Genomic DNA, 19,192 nt, shown 5'->3' with positions numbered 1-19,192 from the left:
TCTGTATCTGGACAAGTCAAACTGTGATAAAGTCACTCTACAACTACGGCAATCAATGGAAGTAATTTATTTACCTCGCCAGGCAATTTCTGCTCTGTCTTTGCTGAGAAAGGCGAGAGAGAGAGGGAGGAAGAAAGGAGGAAGATTTGGCACGCATGCGTGATTGGTGTGTAAATTAATTTAGCAGCAGTGCGATCCAGAGCCATGTCTAAGTCTATAAAACAGGGGGAGGTTAAGGCAGCTCACATCATGCTCACACACATCAGGCAAAGGTCCAACACCAAAACCACTTCTTCCTCAGAGAGAGACAAGATGTGAAACGTCATCTCTGTTCCATAAATGTGATGTGTGCTCCCTGGATGCCACTAAAAATGGGGAAAAAGAACAGATAGAGTTCTTCTCTTTTTTCCCCTTCTTTGCTTTCTCTCCCATTCAAAAGCGGCACAGTCGCCGGAGAGAGGCCTGTCCGTGGTCCTTGACTCTAACTCAGTGAAATAAAAAGCACTTAACTAAGCCTCAAAGATCGATACCAAACACCGCTGCGGGCCTGTTTTCACACACATGTACAGACACATGCACACACACACTTATCCCACCTCTTCTGAGGCTCATGCATATGCATGTCCATTGTGATTTATGCATTCTGGCAGGGGGTGTGTGCCTATCTAAGAGCAAGGCCAACACACAGGTCAGCTCATTTGTAAATCAGTTGCCTATTTATGGATCTATACACATGGGTGTTTGTGTGTGTATATGACTTGTCAGCGGATGTTTATGAGAATACAATCTGTGTGTATGCACCTGCTGGCGGAAGTCATCAATGGGCTCATAATCACCACATTGTCTTCATTCAATAAATTTATCGAAGACAGCTTTTGGCCTCGCCACCTGTAAATCATGCATGTTCTCCATGAGTAAATGCTTGTTCAATACAGTGCCTTGTTAAAGTATTCATATCCCTTGGACTTTTTCAAATTTTTGCACAAATAGACATATTTTTCCCCATTTCATATGTATTTTCAAATCTTCCCAAAGCTCTGCAGGGAAGCACCCTCACAGCATCACTGAAGAGCACTGTTAAGTTTTCTGCCATGCATAGTGCTTTACATGTAGGACCAAAGGTTCAACTGAGGTCTCATCTGAGCAGGTCATCTTCTTCCACATGTTTGCTGTGCCTCCTAAATTGCTTGAGCCTAACTGCAAATGGGACGTTTTATGGCATTGTTTTCAACAGTGGTTTTCTTCTTGCTACTTTCCATGGGGCCATATTTGTGGAGTGCACGACTAATAGTACTTGCGGTGACAGAGACTTCAACCTGAGCTGAGCAACTCAGTAGCTCCTCCAGAGTCACCACGGGCCTCTTGGGTACTTCTCTTATTAACGCTCTCTTTGCCTGACAACAATGTCTTGGTAGGTTTACAGTTGTGTCACCACCTCTCCATTTTCCAATGATGGATTAAACATTTCTCCATTACTTTTTCCCTGACTTCTGTGTTCTTTGGTCTTCTTGATGTGTTTTGTTCACTGATGTTCTTTAACAAACCCCTGAAGCCTTCACAGATAGACAGCTGTTTACAAATTAGGTGACTTCTGCATGTGTTTGCATTGGATTTAATTCCAAAGATTTCAAAATAAAAGGGACTGAATAGAAATGCACTCTTCACACCATTCAGATTTTCATTCATAAAATTAAAGAGAAACATGTATCCTTTTCCTTCCACTTCACAAGTATGTGTTACTTTGTGTTGGTTTGGCATTACAGCTAAAAACATATTGAAGTTTTTAGCTGTAATGTGACAAAATATGGAAGGGCTTAAGAGGTATGCGTACTTCTGCACGACATATTGTGTGTGTACAATCCTTGTCATGCCACTTGAGTTAGACCACTTCTGCTGGCCTGCACCCTGACCCCGCTCTTTAGCTGCAGGAAGTCACCCAGCTTGGTGACCTCCCAGAGAATGCAGGGGAAAAGATACCAGAAAAACACCTTCCATCAGAGAAGCTGTCTCATAATGGGGTCCCCATGGTCTCTTCTTTTCTATATGCCTAGGATAGTGGGTAAAAATATGACAAGATCTACACCTGAAAAGGTGACAGGGGTTAAACATGCTTTAATATGTGGCATTATATGAGGACATAGCCTTCTGTGCTCAAAGGGTGGAAAAAAGTGTGCGTACTCTTTTGTTGAAATTCAGTGGTTTTGCTCCACCCTCCTCCCCACCTCCTTTGAACAACAGATTCTGGACTAATAGGGCAGCTGCTTGTCCCTCCTCCTCTTAAACCCTTCCACCCCGTCCCCCTTAAAAAAATCTGAAGCAAGCCTGTTGTTTTCAACTTGTTTTTGAAACAGACATGGATGGAAAAGTTAAAACTCTTGGGATGCTTATCACCAAACAGGTTGCTATTGTTATTTCTAATGCTTTCATTAATTGTTTCAGGGTACAAATTCATTTACAACAGAGACAAACAGAATAGAAAAAAACAGTGGTGTTGTCTGTTTATCTATCGCCCTTTGTATCCGGCTGTCCTGCCTTTAATTGTTATACTGTGTTGTCAACACAGGCAGACATGTAGGGGTGCCAGCAGAAACTTTTGAAAAGGTTGGTAAGATGGGGGCTGATGATAACTTTCAGGGTGGTGCACCAAAACCAAAAGCCATAATAGAATTTTAGTAGTGTTTTTACAATGCAATTGTCTTTATGGGGATGGGGGAAGGAAATTCAAAACTGGGTGCAAAAAAGGCCAAAAACAATTAAATAATTATAAATATCACCACTATTTAAACTAATTTCCTGTGATCTATTCACAGTCTAATTTAAGGGAATACGATTTTATGACACCAATAAATAGTATCTGCCATCAGGAGTTTGTTAGAGAAACACTGGTTTGATCTGAGGTTTTAATCTGTCATATTTCAGACTCAAATTCTTTAAGTGTTTTCAACAAATAATATGCAATTACATTCATATGTACATAAGAACTGAGCATTTTTAGGACTACTTATCTCCATAATTCATGAAGGCTCTGGACTATTTAGCTCCTCCGTCCATTTTTACTGCAATTTCGTACCTATATGTTACCATCTCATCTCTTACCAGTACCACCTTGTGCCTACAAACAAACAGAGCTGTTTGTGTTTTATTGAATTACGGAGATAAATTGTCATGAAAATCCTCAAAACTCAGATCTAATTTAATGTAATTATGTGTTATTAAATGAAAACTTTGTATTACAGCCTATTTAAAAAAAATTTTTTTATCTCAATTTGGTACAAGAATAAACTGATGAAATATGACAGATTATAACCCCTGAGAAAACATTAAATAATTTTCAGCAACTTCCTTCTGGTAGATTGGATTTATTGGAGTCTTTTCCTTATAGCAGAATATGAGAAGACTGTGCTAAATTACCTACTTAATAATAAAATGTTGGTTACGGAAATAAATTCATACAGAGTCACGACATACGGCACAATTTTGTGTCTAAAAAATCTGAGTACAAACAACCAAAACTGCAAATGTGCAAAATGCTAAAAGGGGCAAAATAACCAACAGCTTTATTGAAAATAAACTGATACCTAATGACTTTAGTACATGAGTATAAAATGGAAGTAGAAATCGAGCATATGCAAATCAAAGGTACAAAAGGTGGCACAAATTGACCTGGAGCCAGAAAATGACATATGTATGAGTAAATAATAAATGACAACATAAATGTTGCAATCTATTTAAAAATATCTTCTCATGAATTCATATTCATAAAGAAATATTATCTGTAAGAAAAGGTCTGGTCAGTATTATGCCACCTACCCCACCCTGTGGCACCACTGCTACAGATATATCTTAAAAACAAACCTTGGATCCATAAACCAGTGAATGTAATATAATCAAAATAGTTTAAATTCTCTGCAAAAACGATTATAAAAAGTTTTGAAAAAAACATTGCAAGTGGCTATATAAACCAAACAGAGAACACAAAAAAGAAAAAAAAAAAAACATTGCAAGCTATTGCAGCAGAACAAAAAACTGCAAAAATAAAACCCCTCAAACACAGTCAATCCCTCGTGGCATGTGTAAGCGAGCTCATGGAGATGTTTCAATGGATTGTAAACCATGGCGTGTATGTGTCCAATCCTGTAAGACGGCGGGAGGATGACCTCTTTGTGTGTCTAGAAGTATCACTTTGTGGGTGCGTTTGTGTGAACGTGTGCAACCAGAGCCAAACTGTAAGCCATATGCCACTTTGGTTCTGGTGCCAGCCACCCCCTACCTCACTCCCCAACTTCCACACACAAAAATGTTAACACACACATGCCCTCTCATAAACACGCTTGGATGTACCCACCCAAGTGTCGCTGTATGTAAAAGCAAGCCCCTCCACTTCATTAGGAAAGTAAACACAAGTGCTGTCTGAAGTGGCTAATTAGAGACTAATTACTCCCTGCTCGTTACTAATGCAAATTAGATTATGCTGCTTAACTTCCTCGTGTCCACAACGCTGCTGTTAATTGAGGCCTTTTGAAATTAAATTACCCGCTAATTAGCATATCAAAACCATTAATTCTGAGCAAAGAGGGGGGAAAAAAACAACAACAAATGCCAAGTTTTGCTAATGAGTTTTGCTAATTGAATATGTGTGGGGTTGGTGCCAGGAATACCTATTCAGCTGATCAGCAAGGCTTGTGCCTGTGTGCATGCATGTGTGTGTGGAAGCAGCCAGAGAAGAAACTCCATGCATCATAAGCAGCATATAATTAAAGGAACCATTCCATCTCTCCAAATGCTTTGTCAATATTTCCCTCTGAAAGCCCGACTCCACTGATGTTCAGCGCGCAGGGAGCAGGGGATACAGCGAAAGGGGATGGATATTCATCTCATGAGACGCTAAAGAGCCACTGGATGTGGAGTGTGTGTGTGTGTGTTCTGGTAACATGTGAGCATGGTTAGCGATTGTCCAGTCCGTAAGGTGCCTTTGAAGTACAGAACCCTATCTCCATCCAGCTGTCTCCGTGCCCCCCACCACACCACCCTGCCCAATCCCCTTCAATCTCTCTTCAACTGGCCCTCCTCACCTCCGCTGCAATCCGTGTCCAATTAAAGAAGCAAACACACACATTCGTGCATGTGAGTAACCGGATCTTACCTTCTTTCAGGGATAAATCTGTTTTTTCCTCCTCTCATAGAACTGAACAGGTGATTTTTGGATTAGGAGTGGTGAGCATGTTTAGAGTCAGCTCTACCTGTTCATCAAAAAGATGCACAGAGAGACCAGGAACATTTGGTTCTTTAGTCTGCTGCCATCGTACATCTAAAGATCTTAACCAAGCGTTCCAAGTAAAACCAACTGAAATAGTGAAAAGACCTTTTTTTTCTTTTCTCTAAATATCCATCCAAAAGTAGAATATGGAAAAGCCACATTCAGGTTACTTCCTACACAAATCTCATCATCTTACAGTCTGCAACTGCTCATTTTATTATCTCTATAATGGCAGATGGGGAAAAAGGGGAATGGTAAAATTGAGAGGTTGCCATACAAAAAAATTAAATCACCATGATAATTAGATGTAAAGATATTATAATTCCTTTAACAGGATGCATAGAAACTGCTGCTTGACAGTATTTGCCCTAATTGCTGGAATTATCATATTAACTAGTTACCATTTGGGTAAGTTGATTAAAAAAATTGATTATTCGTCTATTTCTTTTAGGAGTTTCTTAATCAAAATCTAACATCCTTGAAAAATTAATTTGAAGCCGTTTCTTATCAGTTAATTAAATCGGGTGGGAAGTCTTTTTTTTTCTGTGCACCATGATTAGAACGGTTCTGTTCTTTTCTGTTCAGACACCATGACGTTAGAGGGGCAACTTTTCACTGTCTCATCAAACATTCACCACCACATAAGAATAGGACTTCTTTGAAGGGGCCCGCTGCCTTTTTTTTTTTATAATTTTTTTTTTGTCCAAACCTCTGCCTTTCTGATAAATTGTGCTACACCCAATAGATCTTTCTTTCTCGTTAACACATTCTCATTAATGTACAGAGAAAGCACACAGGGAGGGGAGGGGAGAGACAGAAGAGAAGAGCAGCACCGGAGAGGGGAGAGAGGGAGAGGAGAAAAAAACGGAATCAATGGCAAAGATAAGTCAAAGAGAGGACTGGATTCACCGACAAATTTTAATATGAAAACTAAATAATAGGAATAAAACACAAGCGTGCGCTTACAACGTTGCCTGGGTGACAGCCTTGGGGCAGCCAGAGCTGAGACTAAACAAAAACGAGCAGGGAGCTAAAACAAGACCTGCTGTTTCTGCAGGAACTGAATGTCTGTGCAACCACGTTCTCTTTTTTGTCATTTATTTGTGCATTTGAGCATTTTATGAAACTTTCATGACCAAAAAACATTTGGCAAGGTATCTTTAACTGTCATAAAACTGTATTATTTTTTCAGGTGTCAGAATAATTCTTTCTTTTCTGTTTTGAATTCAAGATATACCAGTTATGCCAAAGTGTAATTGGCCAAGTCAGAATCTTGACTTGAACCTATTAAAAAAATCTATAAAGGGGCCTATAGATTAGGGTAATGGCAAGCATTCCACTCAATCTCAAAAACTTCATCACCAAAGGTAAAATTATAGTGGAAACATGCAAAAAGCTTGTTAGCAATTATAGAAGCATTTGGTTGCTGTAATGTCAGTAAAGATTTTCCAATAAATTTTGAAAAGGTATACATATTTTAACATGTAATTTTCATTAAAATGTAAATAACCTACAAATTCTTTTTTCAGAAATACTCCTTTAACATTTTTTTATGTTTTGAGAGATGCCTCTTTCATTTACTATCAGAGACAAAGTTCTTGGTCTTATTAAAATACTTTTAAATCCAAATCTGGGGTATGAATAATGTTGGGCTTAACTGTACATTTTTGTTTAAATCCCATGCTAATTTTATTCAAAAATGTTAACATAGCAAGACACTCACACCAGCTTGCGCCTAGTGATGTCACAAAATCTCTGTAGAAAAACTAGTTTTCTATTTCTGGAAAGAGACTAATTACGTATCTCTGCCCCTGGGAAAGAAGAGCACCTCCAGAAGGAGAGAGAGAAAGAAAAAAAATGAGGCATCGCATCCAGTCACCGTTGGCATTGGTGGAATATAAGTCTCTCTGTGCTTCAGCATGCAGCAGAGCAGAACCGAACTGATATGGCACACTCCTCTCATCTGTCCATCCAAGTCTCCTTGGGGAAGTATGGGAGGATTGGAAGTAGAAGGGGGTGGGGGGGTCAAAGGGAGAATCAGTGAGTGAGGAATAAAAGCGGCGTTTCAAGTCTCGCTGATTGGATAATGAATTGAATGATTATCAGAGCCTGGCTTGTAAAGTTGTGCAAAAAATGTCAGTTCATCAGCCAACCAACCCTGCTCTCTCATCAACCAATCAAACCTCCAGCTGGGTGGCAGTGGTGGGGGGCGGGATCCGTTAAGAGTTTCTAAATTTTTCTATCCATCTGCTTTTCTCACTCAAATTTTTCTCTCTGTTTTTCTCTTACAGCGCATCACTCTGTCTGTGCTACTGCGGCCCTCGTCTCTCTCTGTGGGAGACGGAGAATTCTCAAAGCCACAATTACTACACAAAACTATCAATTTCCCCTTCAATTAACCCTGTGGGAAGAGAGGGGGACAAGGAAGAGGAGAGTGTGGAGAAAGGAATAAAAGATTCAAATTTGGGATGAAGAGGATCGGGCCTAAAAATCTGCGTTCTCTCTCCCTCCGGGTTACAGTCATGTGTTTCAGCTGAGTGGGGAGAGAATTACAACCTCTTCAGGATCAAGTTGACCCCACCATCAGAGGTCAAACAAGTTACTATACAATGTGGGTCCTCCTATTCTCATTACCTGCAAATAGGCTCAGCCTGTGTTCCCTTAATGCACGACTATGCGTCAATAGAAAGCACTCAAAGAGCAGCGCAGATCTGTGGGAAGCTAAAGGCAGAGAAAGAAGCAAAGCGAAAGGGAAAGGAGATGAAAAAAGGACACAAAGAAAAGACTGAGACTTTAGCCAGGAGTTGTGTTTCTTAGATCAGCAACTTAGGGCCTGTGCCGTTACAGCGGACAACTGTGATGGCCCGACCGCCGTCTTTCACTTTGCTCCCCTCTCTCTCTTCCTCTCTTTTTTCTTTTTTTTGCATTCTCACTTCCCTCCTCCACCCACTAGATGAACAAACCCCTCGAGGGTGCTGCTTACAACCAAATCAAGCCAGCCTTTAGCGAAGTTTTTGCAGGCAAACTTTGCACAAGCAGCCCCAGAAACTGTGCGCATGCCTGACACCACATGCCGGGGGGTTTCATTGCCACTCACCCTCCCCTCCTGTCTCCCTCCTGTCCTAATTTTTTGTGTGTGTGTGTGTGTGTGTGTGTGTGTGTGTGTACTTTAGTCCTTGGTTCCTCCCCCCGGTCCCCTCCCTCGTTAATGCTAACAACTTTCCGAAGCTAATGCACAGTTACCGACTGACCTTTAGACAATGGAAACCTGCCGCAGCAGAAGTTGCCGATTAGAGCTACAGGTTGCACACAGCAGCTCTGACCTTCAGTAAGCAAATGAGCATTTTTGGTTTTTGGCATCTGCTTATCTAATAACCCAGTAGCCACTCTAAAAAACTAGTAGAATTGGCCTTAGGTTTTGAGGAAATATTCATTGTTTTCCCCCCATAATATTAAATATACATTGTAGCACATCATAGTCTGCATTTATATATTTAAAAACCCATATTCTCTTCAACATTTAATTGCCCATTTGAGCTTAAAAGAGAAGGCGGTTAAAAAAATAACTACCTTGCAGATATAAATTACAGATTTCAGCAAATTATCTATCAGTTAAAATAATCAGCTGTAAAATGTATCACAGAACTGCAAAAGATTTTCAATCATACCAATTCTGTCCTTAAATGTCAAAAAACAATTTTGAGCAATTATAACCCACTGCCTGTTGGCACCCACTGCCAGGCAGATGGCAGAAAAAAGGCTGCTGCACTTTCTCCTTACTTACAACAATGATAAACTCATTTTGGAAATATTTACAGTCACGAAAAAAAACACACAAAAAAAACATTGGTCATCATGTGGAAGGTAACGTGGCAGAGCCAATCATTTCTATATTTTTTTTCTGAGAATGACAAGATGAAAGATGTGTTCTCCAGGAACAAGCAGGAGTGAGGACAAAAAAGTAAACTTTCTTACGTAAAACCATATTTCAGTCATTTAAAAAGCCCCATATTAATTTGTAACTCATGAAAATTACAATTAGAGCTTCCTGCTTTGGGTGCAGTTTTATAGCAGTGAAAGTGAGTAAAAATATTAATCTGAAAAGATCACTTCAAAGCTGTGTAAAAAAATCTGAAATATGTCTTTTAATTTTTTTCTGCTATTTATTTTTTTCTTCACAATATGTTTACAGTTAATATGCCCCATTAGACAAAAACTAACTCAGATCTATTCTAATCTGTCCACTATTTAATCCAAATGAAACATGGCCTAAGCAGAAGAAGAAACTGTTGGAGGTAAACTACAAAGATCTTGGATGTAAGAGAGATTGTAGCGGGAAAACAAAACTCAGGCAAGGGGAAGAGAAGAAGGGGGGGGTGGAATCAAGAAGACCGGCATGGGGATGGGTGGATGGTGAAAAGTGCAACACAATAAGAAGCAAAGGAGAGAAAAGAGAAGGAGCGTGTGGAGTCCTTCACACTGAGTTACTATTGAAACTCCAACTGGGAAAAGAAGGTTTTTCCATTCTGCACCGGAACAGGACAAAAGGGAACTCTGGAAACTGATGGAAGGCAGGAGGTGTCTATGAGCCTTATGAATGGCACAAACATTTATCTTAAAATGGTTAAAATAAAAAAATAAGAGCAAAACAAACAAAAAAAATGTGTCTTAATGATCATGTTTTTGGTTCATGTAATTATGTTACACTGAATGTTAATTTGTCCATGAAAGAAACAAAATTGTGTCTATGTTGTGTGTGACTTTGAAGCTATAGTGGAAGATGGGAAAAGTGAAAGCATTGTATTTAACGTCATTTGCATTATTTTTTACATTTATCCCAGAAGTTTAAAAAATTATAAAAACAACTGCATTGGATAGAAACAATCTAAAAAAATCTGAAAAACTTCATTGGCCAAAACAACAACAACCTGACATGCCTTTTCCCCAACAGGACACTTTATCCAATCCTTTTTGTTTTTCGTTGCTCTTCTTTGCCCGATACTCTGCCAGCAAACAGTTGACGCTGCTTCACAGGCCAGCAGTCAGGCCTGCGCAAACACACCCACCTCCTCGCTCGCCCCCTTTTCTTTCCCCGGGAACATGAGAGCTGGCTCTAATTCACAGGCTGGTAAAGCTGTGGTGGACAGCAGTCTTGATCTGGCAGGATTAGGCTACTTTTATTTCCCCAAGAGCCAGAGGGGTGGGAGGGAGGAGTGGTAGAAGGAGGCGCTCAAATCCTTCTACAAATGTCAGACAACGACCGGTGACCGGGGGGCTGCGGAAATATATGCACTCTGTGCACGCATGCCAAAAGCTTACACACTCATGACGAAAAAAAAAAGGGAGCGCAGCATCCAAAGAAGAGACCCATCACTCTCTGTCTCATCAGGTGGTGGAAGCAACGACGTGGGGGCAAAGAAGGGAGCAAGAAAAGAAGGAGAGGGAGGAGTGTCATGCAGGCAGGAGGAGGGTGTTGGGTGGGGGATACACAATTATTCAGATAACAGCTGGGAATAATCTAGTGGCAGATGTCTCTTGGTCAACAATGCCCACTGCACACAGACATGTGTGCCTGTGTGCGCGCATACACACTCTCAGTCTCAATAGTCGCATATGAACCAGCATGAGCAACTATAACCATGCAGCTCCCTCACCCTATCTGGAAATCTTTATTCTTATTTTATTCAGATGAACTTATCAGTTAAAAAAAATATTGCTCATGTTTTTTTCAGTTTGGTTTCTTGTTACATCCAATGTATTTCTAAAAACCACAGCCCATTACTTGAGCAATTGTGTTCAAGGATGAATAATGAATGACGGTTAATAGCTGTGGATGGAAGACATGGGTCAGTTACAGAGATCTAGGTGTATTTAGATTTTTAAAAGCTGCGGCTTCAAAATAACAAAAACTTTCCATCATACTGTTCCTGGAGTTTCAAGTCCTGCAGTCCTTCCCCTACCTGTTGCTGCCCACTGCTGGTCAGCTGGCTTGAAGAAGGCAGCTACATTTTTCCTTGCTTGCAAGAAAGTCAAATTTAAAAATGTTTGTCATAAAAAGTCTGAGCAGTCATGTTAATGAAGCACATACCATCACTCTTATGAAGGTACTCCTGGCAAGCTACAAGCTTGAATAATTAACCATCTAATATCGGCTTGTTATACGTATGTTATTCTATTAAGATATAAAGATATATCTATATTTCTGCTTCAGTCTATATAGCAATCTCAAAATAATGAAAACATGTTAAAGACATTTGTGCAACCTCAACAATCAATATAAATAGAGGTTTTAGCAACAGAAGGAATAACTGTTGCCTTTGAGTTTTAATGTATTTACTTTAACACCATGGTATAACCATGAGAGTCTCACACCTGACCATGCCATGTATGAATACACGCATGCAAGAACCATAAGACTGCATTAAATATCTAGGCATGCAATCTAATGCATCTATAGCAACTTCTCAGTAGCAACTGTAGCTACTATCATACCAACAATAGCCAGTAAGTCTGAACCCCTTTTTGCAAAGCCACCAGTCACTCCTTTTTAAGAGCAAAGCAGAGCAAAACGCAGGAGAATGAGGATTGAAGGCGTAAGAAACACTAAGCATTTAGTCTTCTACTGTTTGCCAATTAACCCACTCTAAAAGTATTTCCTCCAGAAATTTTGAGAAAGTATTTTTCCCCAGCTCTGCTCCCGCCATAAGTGAGTAAATCTTTAAGATGTTATGTAGCTGTGGATGGAAGGAAGGAAGAGGGCGGCCCAGGCAAGTGGTGCTCTGGAGCTCTGTCAATCCGTCAACCCCGGCAGCCCATTGTGATGTGGTTTAACACTGGCTAACAGCTCGTCCTGTCAGGGGGATGGATCATCCTGCGGCGCCTCACATGCTAATAGCTTAAGTAGGCATCCCATGTCCCCTGGAACTAATACCACAAATACTAATACCATAAAAGAGCAGTGCTGCAGCCTCACTTTCGCCTGTGTTAGCCAGCATCTCGATACTTTGCGGATTAGAAACATAAAGAGATGCATTTAAATGGTTATTACCTCCTTAGTACAAGAAGGCAAGAAACAGGGGGAAATGCAGCATGGCTAATTTCCTATCATCGTATGTTAATCTACGTTCAACCCAGTTGCAAGAATTCAAATATTCGGGTGTAATGGAAGATATCAAAAAATGCCAAAAAAAAAATCTGCTTAACTTTTTTTAAGTTAAACCTCAGGAATCCAACATGCAGACTGATAAGAGGAGAAATCTGCATCTGAATTCATGAGATCACTGCATACTCTTGGATGATTCTCTATTTTTCCTTCTCTTTCGCCCACATAGAAGATTTTTGTACAGCGCTTCACCACACGGTACTGTGGTTCATAAAATCTGCAAAAGCAGCAGGCAACGGGTGCGAAACATTCGAAGTCTTGCGCCTCACACCTGTCACCGAACCCGTCCTTCTCAGCCATCCCTTCAATACACATTAAACCAAAGCTGCAGTAAGTTTAGACATATTGTTGTTCAGAGGGGAGACTCTCTGCCATTGCGCTCGATTGACGGCTGCCCTGTCAGTTTGTCGCGGGGCTTTAGAAAACACCAACGGCTCTCTGATGAAGTGCTTACAAAAGGTCATAGGGTGGAGGGAAGAGGGGGCTGGGGGGTAACTAAAAGAGGGAGGCAGGGGAGAAAAGGAAAGGAAGACAGGACAGACTGAAGGAAAATCCATAACACAAATATAGCTGTCAGAAGCAATGCAGAGTTAGTGGGGGGACACAATGAACGATGAGAGCTTCTTCACAAGGATGCTCTGCTTGAACACAACAGGCGTCCTCATAGCTTCATTCTTTACTCCCCAGGCCACATTGACCATCTTGAGTGCTCTACCCGATCTGCGTGAATGACCTCTTGATCTGCCGTGTGTCTGAAATCAAACTGCGCTCCGACTGCCTCACTTCAAGTTCCGCTCTCAGTCCTCCAGACTCCACAGTCCCCCCCTCTTTTTCCTTCTAGCTCTAACTTTCAGGTGCCAAGCGCCACTCCAGAGAGGCTGATCTAATGCTTCCTCGGCCATGACAACCCCAGCGTGGAACTCTCACACAGTTGTTTCCTTCATATAGTGCAGGTTTTCCCCCTTATATTTTCTATCTCTGCCTGCAACCCCAATCCAAACCCTCCACACCCATAGGAAACAGTCTCTTCCGCTCTGAGCTCTTGGGTCACGTCTTCCCACATCCATCAGCTGGTAATGGGGCTGAGCTCTGAGAGAGTCAGTGAAATGCCTGCATTACTGAAAAACGCTGAAAAAAACATAGGAAGTGTCTCATCTAAGATGTGGAGACATGTTAATGACCACAGGCTATGAAACCGAGTCACACATAGCGATAAGCATATTAATCAGAAGGCGAAAGGTGCGTAAATTTTACAGGAGTAGCTTGCAAGTTATAATAACATTTCTTTTAAAAACCAAGGTAGGGGTGATTTAATCAGACTTTTCCTGGCTGATACCAATATCAGTCTTTTTTTCCCAATGGATTATAATACCAAAATGAGAACAAATGTGCTGGAGGTTATCTGATAGCGGTTGTAGTTTCAAATCCAACTGAAAATTGAGAAATTTATGAAAATCTGATTATTTGTTTTTTACTCAGAAAATTGCAACAAAACACATACTGTTGTCTGTTACGTTTAGAGATGAAAAATGGTGGGTTAAATTCTTAGTATTGATGCATTTATTAAATAAGGATGCTTCCTGACTACTGACCATAGCCTAGGGAAAATTGGTGGATTCTGATTCCTGCCCGTGCGTCCTTTCATCATATCACTCTCAAAAAAAAACCTTATAGCATCTTTTTCCCCCGTCTGCTGCACAGCAACTTTACGGTACGGCACCACCACCTGACCCGCTATAAGAAAACATATCTAATCTTGGAAAAAACGTGTGGGATTTATTATGAGACAGACGCACACGTTTTTGCACAAGCGTTCGGCCTCTCAGCTTCTCCTAAATAACAGGTTCAATTAGAACCACATGTATAATCGGGCCTCAGTCTGAAGCAGTGCGGCGGCAGTATCACAGTCACTTACAAAGCAATTCCAACTTCATGACAATCATTCAGTTTTTTCTTGTAATTCATCAAAAAAAAAATCTACTTGCATTTTCGTTGTATGTCATAGGATTTTATGTCAATAAAAAAAACATGTTTCTTCGTTAGCCTGGAGACCAACATTTAAAATACCCATCAGGAACGTTTTCGGTTTTAATTTTTTCTCAAAATCCAAATAAAAGGATATTAAGAATTTAAGCATTTCAGCTTTTAAACATGTGAGTGCTCCAACAGGAGTAAATCTAACACAGGTCAAACCCTACATGTATAGGTGCTGCGGTATATTCGTGCTCTTCAACATCACTTTGGAGCAAAAAGCCCACTCAGACTTGTGGGTTTGGGATGACGGCAGAGGGTTTTAATGAAGAGAGCAGAGACAGATGCAGAGACAGACAGCACTGAGCTGTCGATATGCTTCCAACGCTCGGGACATTTAAAAACCTCAAACACTGTCCATTTGCACTCAAGCAGGACAGGTGAATTGAGGAAAAAAGCACTACACACACACTCAGATGCATATACTCTTCCACATGTACCTTCACATGTACTCATGCTGGAGGTAAGGACTTTGTAAGTGAGTTTATGGAATAATACAATCACGTCGGTGGCTTTTAATCCTATTGAAGGGGTTTTAGCGCATGAGATTCATTATTATTGCCTGTCTCTCTAGACGGTTTTCCTACACGGCTCCAGTCACACCCCACATACTCCAGGACCATTATAAAACAAAAAGAAAAATCATTATTTAAGCAATGTGCAAGCACTGAAACAATTGTTTGAAAGTGATAGGAATCTGGAAAACAGGAGCCATTCAAACACACAATGACATAAAACAGGACTTGCAAAAGACACACAAGCTGTTAAGAAGAGGGAAAAATATGAAGCAAAGAGGGAAAAGTGATAAAGCAAGTCAGATGGAAAAAGGTTGCAAATACAGACAATGGCCGACAGTTGGCAAGGAGAGTCATTATGTCTCAGACACCTTCAGCTTCCTCCACTTTTACAGTTCTCTCCTCCAAATAACTACTTTTGGTATCTGAATTACTATTTGTTTTATTTTGACATTATTACACTCCCCTGAAAAGGAACATCTCACAATATAACTGCTTCACAAATACTTTATCCTGTTCATGTTGCTGGTTTTATACTGAAGGTGGAATTTAGCAATAAAGATCAGTCAGCTTCCTGCAAATATTAATAAACAAAGACCATAAATGTGGTTATTTTTACAAGAAGCAAAAACAAATTACTTTAAAATGAGACAACAGATACAGAGAAATTAAAATCATCTATTTCAAATCTTAAAAATTAACATGAGAAAGTTTTCTTTATGCTCTCTGCTTCCAATTTTGAGAGACAATTTGTGTAATTATGTTTGACTGTGTATATTTATCTTATCCAAACTACCAAATTAAATTAATTATTACAGTACAAAATTCTTAAAAACTGTGCTGGCACATAAAATGAATTCATGAGTTTGAGTATCAGAAAGAAAAATTAAAAACTATTTTAAAAAAAACACACACACACAAAAAATCGCAGCAAGAGTGAGAGAAGGCCAAAACTGAAAAAGAACTCTGCTCAGATTTTCATACAAAACAGAATTTGATGGAATAAACGTTTTTTGAAGCATGCATTGCGCACCTGGGGCTTTGCGCCACCGCAAAAACAAACAAACAACCAAAAACCAGAAGCAAAACTGCCTTACTATTTGACTCCAGAACTGTGGCAAGGTCATACCCTATGATGAAGAGCCTTTTTTTTTTCATTCCCGCTGGATCTTCTATTAAACCGCAATTAAAAGTGTGTCATCACGTCGCGAAAATACCGCCTGAGAGAACAAGGAGGGTGGAGGTGGCGAGGCTAAGAAGGGGGGCGGGGAGGGGGGAACAACAGCGCAGAGAGGACACAGTAAATAAAATTAATTATGCCAAATGCCCCCGCGCCCATCAATCACAGGGCAATAATGCCCGTGTCACGGTGTTGCAACCACACGGCCTGTATGCTTGTCTCTGACTGACAGACAACTAACAGCAATTAATTGTCATTTCATTTCTTACCGTTTTTTTTTATGTGCAGCTGACACGCAGCGATCTGCTGGCTGGTTTTCTTTCATAATCTGTATTTTAGTGAGATGAAAGCAGCTGTCTTTATTAAAACTTAAAGTTGCTACTTTTAGTTTGCATATGCAAGTACCCAAAAACAAGTATGTCATTACAACATCCGTTTTTTAATGCAGATACGGTTTTTGTTTCCCTTTTGGAGAAATAAATAATTTCCTCAGTGGTGGAGGCCTACTTTAAGGAAAAACATGGAGGGTTGTGCTTTAGTTTCCACATTAAGACAAAAACTAATCTAAGGCAGAATAAAAGGGAAAAATGTAGTTTGCGTTTTATCCTAAACGAGGCGTGTTTCTGTCTTTCTATTATTATTAATATTATCATCATTAATACAGTCAAGCTCATTCAGCTCCGGTATGTTATACAGAGCTAAAAGGCATCAGCACTGCCTGCAGCCATGCACAATATAAATTGTCATTAATACTGTTTTACAACTTTTCTCTCATCAGAGCTCCAAAAATACGAGATTTTGCGTGTTTTTTAAACCTCTAATTGAATAAAGCATAAAAACAAAATAGAAATGAAGGAAGCGCCGTGGACACATCAAACCTCGGTGAGGTCTCACAGAGCGACTCTAGTTTCAAAAGTCAGAATCTTTTGAAAAGAAAGTATTGTTCCCCCAAACCTATTGACCATGTCAGCTCAAATAGCCCCTCTCTCCTCCCTCCTCAAGACAAGAGCCCTTTTATCTCCAGGCAAAGAATGTAAGTCATTTTATATCATTTTAATCGTCATAGTTTAATTATGAGCAGCCTAATAAAAGGTTAAAACTTTTTAAAAGACGCGTTTAGGGCATTGTGTGAAATATATAAACAAAAATCACTATACTCCTTGTAAATTGATGACAATTGTTGTAAAATCCTTTTTTTAAGTTGATTTCCTTAATTCGGATCCCGACATTTTAGTTGCTTCTATGAGAAAAACTTCGTTTTTCTTTTCTCTGAAGAGGAAAAGCTTCAGGCAAAAGAGGCTGGTCACGAAACATCGCGTTAATAAATGTTATTTGAAAAAAAAATTGTATAATGCCGATGAAGAGAGGTTATAAAACAAATCTTAAAAAATGTTTTCTAATTTATTTAAAAGCACCAAACAGATAAACAAACCGCGATTAACTTTCTGCTAATAAAAACATCACAACAAGTGGCTCAATAGGGGATTTTTAAAGTTTTGGGTTGGAAATAGTCAAATTTGGAATAAAGCAGTGTCAAAAAAGAAAACATGACTGTGTCCCTTGAGTTATATTTACTCTAATAGACTAATAACATTATAAAACTTAACAAACAGTGAGGTAGGGAAAAAGTTGTGTATCAGAGAGTTTCAATGGAAGCGCGGAAAGGAAAGGAAGGGAGGAAGACTTAAAAAGTAAGAGTGCAGAAACAATGCATCAACCTGTTCTCTCGGTTTCTGAAGAAGTCAACTTTCACGCCAGCGGTTGGACCATGTGGACAGCCCGCTTCTGCTCCTCGGACCCCGGCGCGTCCACACTCTCTCTTCACGGCGACAAACAAGGGGGGCACACAAGCCGACGGGACGCGAAAAAATAATAAAAATATATGTAATGGAAAAACAACAGAGAGGAAAAGAGAGCGAGAGACAGAGAAAACTAGGGTGCTAGGACCATTACTTTAAGCGGAAAAAAGCGTGCTCGTTAAGTCCCTTTTCCTTTTCCCCCCTTTTGTGTCCGTCCTCTCTCCTCGGAGTGGCCCCTCTGGAGTGAAGTCGGAACAATACTGCCGCTAAAAACTCTGGCACTGAGCGCAAGTTGCAGCGGGAGAAACAACGCGCCTTTCTTTCGTCTTCTTCACTTGCTTCTCCTGCTTCCACCGGCTTTCTTCTCAAAGAAGCCCGATCAACGCGTAAAACCTCCCCGCTGGTCTGCACTTTTTGGCATCCTGTCTTGTCGCTCGCTTGTTCGCTTGGAAATCAGGGTTGAATCACTTGGGCTGAGCGTGTGTGTGTGAAGTGTGTGTGTGGCGGGGGGACAGTTTGCTGCGCTACCGTAATGTCTCTAAAGCAGGTGCGCAAACTCGTAGCGCACAGTATTCGACGAGAGCTGTGTCTCTGTCTCTCTGCCAGTGTGTATGTGTGCGTGTGTGTGTGTGTGTGTGTGTGGATGAGGGGAAGGCACTGATCTTTTGACCCACTTTGCATCCTTGCTGAGTTGTGCTATTGTGGAAGCAGAAAGCAACAGATGTTAGCCTGCACAAAGTTTGAGCCCTGAAACCGCCAGAAACAAAGCACAATCAAGCCACAGAGTTCTGCTGCTCAGTCCTTGTTCACAGTTTTTCTGCTTTACAAAAGTCTCAAACAAATCTAAAAAAAAAACATTTTCATGTAAATCTAGACTAATACTACTGACCTAAATTAAAAGACTACATAATTTTTCAAATATTTTAGAAGTTTACCAGAGCAATGACAAGTTGAAGCCCGTTAGTACAATTTCATTTGGGGGCTACTTCTAGATTAGCCATGGTTGGGTTGTTCCCAAAGGTCCCAAAGAGCCACATTAGTAACTATAGTTATTTTCATAATATATTACAAAATATAATATAGATATGATTTTAACTGGCTGCAGGCAACAGTACTCATTACAAATAAATAACATATTTCCTTTGACAGAAAACCTTTTACAGCTGAACCTGACTGCATTGGGACTGAGTATAAATGTATGTACCTGAATTTGAATCTGTTGATATGGTTTGATTGCACTGGATTGAT

At 40.2% G+C, this 19,192-nt stretch overlaps 1 protein-coding gene across 2 annotated transcripts in view; it reads right to left on the bottom strand.

Annotated features, from left to right (window-relative positions):
- Positions 1–18,422, bottom strand: part of foxp4 (forkhead box P4) — a 115,437-nt gene extending 97,015 nt beyond the window's left edge. For both annotated transcript variants that reach the window (XM_047347077.1, XM_047347079.1), the window contains exon 1: positions 17,864–18,422. The gene's annotated coding sequence lies outside the window, so the exon portion shown is untranslated. The remainder of the gene's footprint in view (positions 1–17,863) is intronic.
- Between the last annotated feature and the right edge of the window lie 770 nt (positions 18,423–19,192).

The sequence above is a fragment of the Girardinichthys multiradiatus genome, chromosome 20 (assembly GCF_021462225.1).
Source record: "Girardinichthys multiradiatus isolate DD_20200921_A chromosome 20, DD_fGirMul_XY1, whole genome shotgun sequence".
NCBI lineage: Eukaryota > Metazoa > Chordata > Actinopteri > Cyprinodontiformes > Goodeidae > Girardinichthys > Girardinichthys multiradiatus.
The sequence above is the reverse complement of the archived record's forward strand: the minus strand, read 5'-3'. Positions and strand labels throughout refer to the sequence as shown.